Raw genomic sequence first — 9,316 nt, forward strand, 5'->3', positions numbered from 1 at the left:
AGACCTGGAAGATAAGAGATCGGCTTTACTATGTCCTTAGGCGTAGTTAAAATAAGATCAAGAATGTTGGCTGTTGAGGACGTAATTCTCGTGGGCTGCGTTACTAATTGCGAAAGATTAAAATCTGCACAGAGATTTAGGAGATCGTTGGTTTCAGAAGAATAAGGCCCGCAAATAGGTATATCTTGTGACCAGTTAATATTTGGGTAGTTAAAATCGCCAAAAATAAATAGCTGCGAGTTGGGAAACCTTGATACAATCCTGCTAAGTGTGTCATGTAATAACTCCACAAAATTCATAGTAAAGTTAGGTGGGCGGTAACATGCACAGACAACAATGTTTCTGTGACTTAGTTGGAAACGTACGCATACAATTTCTAAGCTAGATGCTAAGTTAATATGAGATGACTCAATGGAATCAGCAACTGCAACTAGCACGCCTCCGCCCGTCCGCGAACCCCTATCATGCCGATAGACTTTGTACTGCTTATATTTGTGCCCAGAGATGGCACCACCGATCTGGCAGATAGTCAAAAGATCGGAATGATGATTGACTGACATGACAAAAGAGGGCGTTGCAGCCCGTCTTGTATTTATGCGTTGTTTGTATGCCTTAAAAAGTTCAGTTCTGTGACCGCGGCCTATGTGAAAGGACATCCCGGTGTTTGACTCCTTCGGAACCGAGGTGTTCCAGGATGCGGCGTAGTCATGTAGGTCTGCGGGTCGTATACTCGACCACCTTCGTCCAAGTCCTCGGCGGTACCCGCACGGCACGACGTTCCGGGGATTACAGCAGCCTCGAACTGCGAAACCATATGCGCTTTGAGCAGCGTAGGCGCGTATCGACTGCTTTATTCGGCTTCAGAAATGGAGAAGCTCCTGCTTATTTCTGGTTTTAAAATAACCGCAAATAATTCAGCCCTCGAATAACTAATCCCATGATGATGAATATCATCATGCCACTCGTAATGCGAGGAATTCATGCCCGCGAAATATCTTAAAAATCGCTCTCTGAGAAATTGGCGAAATATCGAGCTCGCGAGCCGCCATTACTAAAAAATCTGCGGGGGCGGGGGGGGCGGTCGCCCTCCCTGCCTCTCCTGTTCCGACACCACTGCCTCTGTCTCTCCTGGGTCCTCCCCGAGGGGGCGCCTGCACCTTGGGTGCTAGGTGCTTGGTGAGTAGCGTCACCACAGACCCCAGCCACGTGGGCCACCATACCCGCACGCAGGGGGCACCTACTTTAGTAGGTGCTTGGTGAGTGGCGTCACTACGAACCCCGAGCCAGACTTGTACCGTACGCATTGCAAGTAATCAAATTACTTGTAATCGATTACTTTTTGGAGTAATTTTGTAATCAGTTGATTACTTTTATTAGGCTGTAATCACAAGAGTAATCTGATTACTTTTTGAAGTAATAAAATTACTTGTAACCGTTACAATTTGTCCACGGGACCCCCCCTCCCCCGGCACCACGCCTTTTTTTTAATAAAATGACAAAAATGAAATTTGTTTTTGTTTTTTTTTTTCTCTTTCTATGTACAGTTTCTGTGGAATGTCCGTTTTCTTTTTCTTTTTTTTTTTTTTTTCAAGCTGGGACGGGGGGTGGGAAGCCACAGTGCGTGACAAAGGCCATTCAGGGCGAAGTCTGAGGACGCAGAATGTAGCTTTGTGAGTCCTTCGTTCAAACTAGCCCCCTCACGCACACACACACAAAAATAAAAAAAAAATAAAAAAAAAATCCTGCTGAGGGTACCTACTCGCAGCCTGTAGGAGAACCAGAACCGAAGAATGTCTAAAGCGGATGCAGAATATAACAAAGGCAGTTGAAATATTTCCCCATTTCTCCTACGTGGTCTTTGTGACAAGCAATGTTTCGAGTTGAGAAGTGGTCGGGGCGATCTCTTCCGCTAATGGATACTACACATGATCCGTTTCAAATCCTGGAGCTGATGCTCTTTTGTATAACATGCGAGCTCATCCTCATGTGAATAGTAAAATGAGCGACGCAAACTTTAAGCGACAACCCCCCCCCCCCCCCCCCCTTACACACACACACTCTGGCGAACGCCCAAATCATTAAACGTCTTCAAACGAATTCTATGCTTGTGTCCGCATTGTGAAGGTGCAACGACCACGAAGAGGGAGCCAGTTTTTCTTCTTCCATACTTGTGCAAATGTGAACTATAGGTTGGAAGTAGTTCATTGTTATGCCCCGCAGGGGGCACCTGTGAAAGCAGGTGTTTGGAGAGTGGCGTCTCCACGGACCCCGAGCCCCGCAGGGGGCGCCTGCACCTTGTGTGCTAGGTGCTTGGTGAGTAGCGTCACCACGGACCCCAGCCACATTGGCAACATCACAGACCTTGAGTAAAAAGTGGCTAAGACCCACCCACGTCTGGCTGTGCGTGGCGAGCCCGTGTCCGGGGAAAAGGGCATCCTGGTGGTTGAGCTGAACCCGGGGTAGGTTTGGACCCTTCGGGGCCCCCTGGGTGAGGCAACACACCACTTTGGCCCCCGCTTCTCGTAGACGGGTGTCCTGGCTTGGCCCGACCAGGATGATGCAGTCAGTCGCCATTTCTTCTACTATCCCCTCTTTTCTTTCTCTTTTCTCCTTTCTCCTATTCTTCGTTTTCACCTTCTTTGGCGGCAAGGGCTAACCTTGGGTAGCGACAGAACTCTCTCTTGATTCACACTTGGTTATAGCTTCCTAGTAGCACTGGTAGAGTAGCATACTCAGACAAGCCAGACCTGTTATGAGATGTTACCTATTCCCTTGTTGGACTCCGCGGTGGGTGGTGCGCTACGGATGCCGAAGTTTTTGCCCTTCATATGGGTTCTAAGCAAAAAACCTCCCCCGATCGCACCTTCAAAACGGTCCGGACCGAAGTAGTTACCAAAGACTCATCAGCTACAGCCCAGAATAGCTTCAACCGCTTTCTGGTAATGCATTCGGAACCAAATGGAAAACCACTTGCCAAGCTTTCACCCTTTCTTATTTCAAAGACTCTAGAAAACTTAATTGGTCAGAACTTTAAAGCAAAGAAATTAGCATCTGGTGACCTGCTTGTAGAAGTACAAAACGGAGTTCAGAGTGTGGTTCTCTTAGATTTAAACAAGATCTCGGATTATAAAGTATCTGTCACTCCACATCGCACCTTGAACAGCTGCCAGGGCGTCATTTCAGAGGAGGACCTTCTAGAATCTAGCGAGGACGAAATCTTGGAGGGCCTTTCCGGGCAGGGAGTGATCGCTGTGCGACGAATCTCAATACGCAGGGATGGTCAGGAGAGACCCTCCAAACACCTGGTCCTCACTTTTGCATCCACCGTACTGCCCGAGAGCATTAAAGCAGGCTATCTCCACTGCAAGGTGCGCCCTTATATACCTAACCCAAGGCGATGCTTCAAGTGCCAAAGATTTGGCCACAGCTCGGTATCCTGCCGAGGAAAAACAACGTGCGCTAAATGTGGAGGCACAGACCATCCAGCCGACACATGCGAAGGTACACTTCTCAAGTGTATCAACTGCTCTGGTTCCCACCACACCTACTCTCGAGCCTGTCCAAAGTTCCAAGAAGAAAAGAAGATTTTAGCTTTAAAGATAAAAGAGAACCTGACTTACCCTGAGGCAAGGAAACGATTTTCCTTCCTCCAAGGAGGGACTTATGCCGAGGCGGCAGCCAGGGGGGCTGCGCCGCCACTCAAGGCATCGGTGGGCACTCAGTACAGTCCTTGAGACTTTGGGTGCTCCACCAGCCCCCCAACCCCCAGCGAGGCTCCTGTGGGTTCCCAGACCCAGGCGGCCCCGCCAAAACTTCCACATGCCAGGACGATGCCTCATCGTCTTGGCCCGAAGCCTCGAGTGGTGCTAGACACCACTTCTTCTCACAGCAGTGAGGGACCCACTCCTTCCACTTCCCAGCGGGAGGAGGAGGCCATGGAGGTATCTGTCGATCTGACAGAACCACCTCCACCTGCCAAGGGAGGCACAAAATCTGCCCCTGAAAAAGGGGATCAGAAGAAAAAACCTCCACGTGTCACTGCCCCAACCAACCCAAGCTAACCTTTATCCATTTGGTCACAGCTACGAACCCACATTTTAACTACATCTTAAGCAAGCAAACAAATGGGTCATGTTGGCTTCCTGCAGTGGAACTGCCGGGGTCTACTACAAAACATAATGACGTTCATTATTTTCTGGACGAGCTGCAGCCTATTGCTGTCTGTTTGCAGGAAACTCATCTGAAGAACGCTCACACTGATATTTTACGCCGTCACCGTGTTTTTAGGAAAGATCGTTTGTCAGCCCAGTCTTCTGGTGGTGTTGCTGTGGTTGTGCGGAGAGGAGTAGCATGTGCTGAGGTCCCTCTTCGTACACCACTTGAAGCTGTGGCAACCCGTGTTTTAGTTGACCGGCTCATTACCATTGTGTCATTATATCTTCCCCCACAAGTTCCACTTCATATTCATGAACTCGAAGGTCTTATTGATCAACTGCCAGAACCCTTTTTAATTCTAGGCGATTTTAATGCTCACAATCCTATGTGGGGCAGTGACCGACTTGATTCTCGTGGCAAGATCATAGAGCGTCTTTTACTGTCTTCAGGTTTGTGTCTTTTAAATAACAAAGAACCAACATTTCACAGTGCACCTCATAACTCTTTCACATCCATCGACCTGTCTATTTCATCACCCTCATTGTTTCCTTGTTTTTCTTGGAACGTTTTAAAGAACCCTTTTGGGAGTGACCACTTTCCGGTCATTTTAAAAAGCAATGTCGCACTTCCTACCATTTTAAAGCGCGTGCCTAGATGGAAGTTAGAAAAGGCAGATTGGGGGCTTTTTAAATTAAAGGCAACGCTGAATGCCTCACTCCTGGCAAGTTTGTCTCCAGAGGATGCCACATTATATGTCACCGAACATATTCTAAGTGCAGCTTTTGAGGCTATTCCGCAGACTTCTGAAAACATGCCGAAGAGGTGTAAGCCATGGTGGAACAAAGACTGTGCATCTACAAGAAAAGAACAGCATAAAGCCTGGGATACGTTCAGACGGTACCCTACTCCTCTCAATAGAATTGAGTTCAAAAGGAGAAAAGCAAAAGCTCGATGGACGAGGAAACGAGCTAAACGAGGAACTTGGATGAAATATGTCTCTTCTGTCAACAGTTTTGTCTCGTCCAAGGAAGTGTGGGATCGATACCGCAAAATCAAGGGTGATTATCATGCTTTTGTGATTCCTCTTTTCCACTCTCCTACAATCTCGCTTAGAGATGTATCTAATGTCCTTGGAGAGCAGTTCCACAATGTTTCTAGCTCCGATAACTACCGGGCAGAATTTAGACAATTTAAGTCTCGTGCAGAATGCCATCGTATTAGTATGTCTGGAGGAAATACTGCCGGATACAACAAGCCTTTTACAATGCACGAACTTAGGTTGGCTCTTAGTCTGAAGAGGCAGTCGGCCCCTGGCCCTGACAGGATTCATTACGAGATGATTCGTCAGCTGGCCCCAAAATCTCTGGAAACTTTGCTCTGGTTTTTTAATCATCTGTGGACGCAAGCATGCTTTCCCCAAGCCTGGAAGCAGGCCCATGTTATCCCACTGTTGAAACCTGGTGAAGACTCGTCAGTTCCATCCAGCTACCGCCCTATTGCCCTTACGAGCAGTCTTGGCAAAATATTTGAGCGGATGATTAATAGGAGACTGGTGTATTTTCTTGAAATGCAGGGTTTCTTCGATCGGAACCAGTGTGGTTTTCGTGAAGGGCGGTCAACTGTTGACCACGTAGTGCGCCTGGAAACGACTATACGTAACGCTTTTGTAAACAGGCAGCACTGCGTGTCAGTCTTCTTTGACTTGGAGAAGGCGTACGACACGGCATGGCGGTATGGAATACTTAGGGACCTGTTCGCATGTGGTTTACTTGGTCGCATGCTTTGTGTTATAAAAAGCTTTCTGTCTGACCGAACATTCAAAGTTAGACTAGGTGTTACCTAGTCTAACCTTTTTATTCAGGTTTATTCAGACCTTTTTATTCAGGAGAATGGGGTGCCACAAGGGGGGGTCTTGAGCGTTACATTATTTGCTGTGAAGATCAACTCTCTTTCGAAGGTAATACCACGCACTGTGTCTTACTCCTTGTACGTTGATGACGTTCAAATATCGGTTTCTTCTTGCAATCTCTCCAGCTGTGAACGCCAGCTGCAGCTCGCAATAAATAAAATGAGTAAGTGGGCCGACGAAAATGGTTTTCGGTTCTCGCCTGAGAAGACGGTGTGCGTACCGTTCTCTCTAAAACGTGGAATAATGCTGGATCCATCATTAGAGATCAATAGAACTCCAATAAGTATCCGAAATGAACACAAGTTCTTAGGACTCATTTTTGATAGGAAGCTAAATTTTATTTCACATTTGAAACAGTTGAAACTTAAATGCCTAAGGGCTGCTAATATCCTTAAAGTCTTGTCACACAGGTCATGGGGATCTGACAGGAAGTGTCTGCTGCGCCTGTATAACTCCCTCGTCAGGTCCCGCCTTGATTACGGAGCAGTAGTTTACGGATCGGCAAGGTCATCGGCACTCAAGATGTTGGATCCTGTTCACCACCTTGGCCTTCGACTTGCCACAGGGGCTTTTCGGACATCACCAGTCCTCAGTTTATATGTAGAGACAAATCAGATGTCGCTGGAAAAAAGACGGCAATATATTAGCTTGATTTACGCCTACAAAGTCCTGTCCGACCCTGACCATCCAACATACCGCTGTATGCATGACTCTAGTTCTTCCCTTATTTTTCAAAATAAGCCTAGTATTGTACGGCCGCTCAGTCTTCGTTTTGAGGACATCCGTCAATCTCTTTGTCTCGAACTGAATGACATAAGCTTACTCGAAAGGACCGACACTGTTGCGCCTTGGGACCTGCTGCCAATCAGCTGTGATTGGTGTTTCACCAGGTTCAACAAACACAACATTTCTTCAATAATCATCCAGCAGGAGTTTCATGAGGTACTAAAAAAATACAGAGATTATTCACAGTTTTATACCGACGGGGCAAAGACCCCCTCTTTTGTTGGATCTGCTGTGTACTCTGAATCATTTACGAGCGTTCAGCGGTTAAACAGTGTTGCTAGTATATTCACTGCAGAACTTCAAAGTGTATTAACAACAGGGGACTATATTATAGAAAGCCATACAATGAAGGCCGTCGTGTTTGTTGATTCTCAAAGTGTTATAACTGCAATCAGCTCTGTAAAGGATTCAAAGCATAATCTCGTCCAGCTTGTGCGTGCAAAAATAAATGGGGGCCTACAAAAGGGGCATGACATCATATTTTGCTGGGTACCTAGCCACGTTGGGCTCAGTGGCAATGAGAAGGCTGACAGGCTTGCGGCCTCTTCCAAAAACTTGCAGGAAACACGTCTGCAGCTACCACATCAAGACCTGAAACCTATTTTTAGGGCAGCAATTTTCCTAAAATAGCAAACAGAATGGAATCAACAGCATGACAATAAGCTGCACTCCATCAAGCCTGTTTTAGGGATATGGGAGAGTTCTTCCCATAAAACCCGGTCTCGTGAGATATTGCTGTGCCGCTTGAGGCTTGGTCATTCTTATGCCACCCATGCTTACTTGTTGCATGGGGCAGATCCACCTTTTTGCGAACACTGTGGTGAGATCGTGACGGTCTGGCATATTCTTGGTCTCTGCTCTGCCCTTGCACAAGAAAGACGCTCCTGTTTTCCAGAATTCGCAATGTATTGTATTCCATTTCATCCTGCACTAGTGCTTAGCGAGCAGCCGATAATTCCTTTTGAACATGTTGTTATGTTCCTTGAGAAAACAGGTTTTTTGCATAAGTTCTAGCTTTTCCAACATGCACTTTCTATAGTATGTGATCACCACAGGTAATTAGGATCTTCCCAGCATTTTGTCTTCTGTCAGAGTATCTGACTTTTTACTTCTACATTAAATAACACCCTCTGCTTTGCATAAATATTTAAGTTTGGCGCAGTATGGCCACGTCGCTGTTGCGCCAGAAAGCCCCTAATCAATCATTCATTGTTATGAGCGCCAAAGATGTGTCTTCACACAATAAAGTAATCGGAAAAGTAACGATTACTTCTTTAAGTAATGTCCAATTACTTTTGCCTTCGAGTAATCAAGTAATCTAATCGAATACTTTTTAGCCAAGAGTAATAGTAATTGTCATCGATTACTTTTTTTTAGTAACGTGTACAAGACTGCCCCGAGCCATGTGGGTTTTTGTGATCTTTACATCACTGTAAAGCTCCAATTAAAGGGACCATGAAATGATTTTAAAATCGAACTTCATCCACCGCACGTCGTAAAAGGTGTAAAAAGAAACACAAAAACACAAAACTAGGGAGCCAAAAAAAGTTATTTGCTATAGAACTTTTAAAAGAAAACTGGACTCTTTTGCGACTTCTTTCCTTCGAAAGCTCTGCCTTTTCACTACGATGCATACGCAGAAACGGAGCACGTCAGCCGAATCCACGTCGCCTATTGGGTAAGAGCCTACCTCACCAGCACCGCGATCGTAAACAATAAATAGCCGGCGAATGTTTCCTAAAAGTTTTGTTAAATAATATTCAGACCCACATTTTGTAGCATAATTAGAGATGTGTGGCGAAAATTGCCAAATTTGATAATGCTGAGAGCCAAGCGCCATCTATCGTGTGGTAAACGAAGCAACTACTGCGCGTGCGCAGTAGGGCAGGGCCGACTTCACAACGGTTAATTCCTTTGGTTTACTTCTTCTCAAAACTCTGACTGACTGAACGTTTATTTTTCTACGTGTTCATCTCGCGCGTGCCGACTTCAAGCAGCAAGAAAAAAATGTACTTTTTAAAACAGACCACGACGAACAAGAACGCTGGATCCACAAACACCCGAGAAGGGCGACAACAGTCGCGAATCCCGCTCCGACGAAGCTCTCAGAATATAGGCCTAGCAGGCACTCCGACTTGGCGCAGCGTTGCTTCGTCGCAAGACCGTCTGTCTGCCTACGACCGGCTGGCGTGCTGAGTGGAATATGCCCGCGCTACCCTTGTGGACCCTTCCCGTATTATAGTTTGATCGCTGACCTCAATTTTAGGTTAAGAGGTGAGGTCAATCTCTTCCCCTTGTTTTCCGAGGCAGTGTTGACGAACACTCGTCGAAAAGGGACCCTCGTCGATTCTCTCTTCTTGTTTTGTGTGATATAGAGCTGAAATAAACGCTGTATCTCTATTGGAAAACCCCAATATAAACAGCGTATTATGGATATTGGTAAACAATATATTTTTATTGTATTGC

Source organism: Ixodes scapularis, unplaced genomic scaffold, assembly GCF_016920785.2.
Source record: "Ixodes scapularis isolate PalLabHiFi unplaced genomic scaffold, ASM1692078v2 PGA_scaffold2__306_contigs__length_199485367, whole genome shotgun sequence".
NCBI lineage: Eukaryota > Metazoa > Arthropoda > Arachnida > Ixodida > Ixodidae > Ixodes > Ixodes scapularis.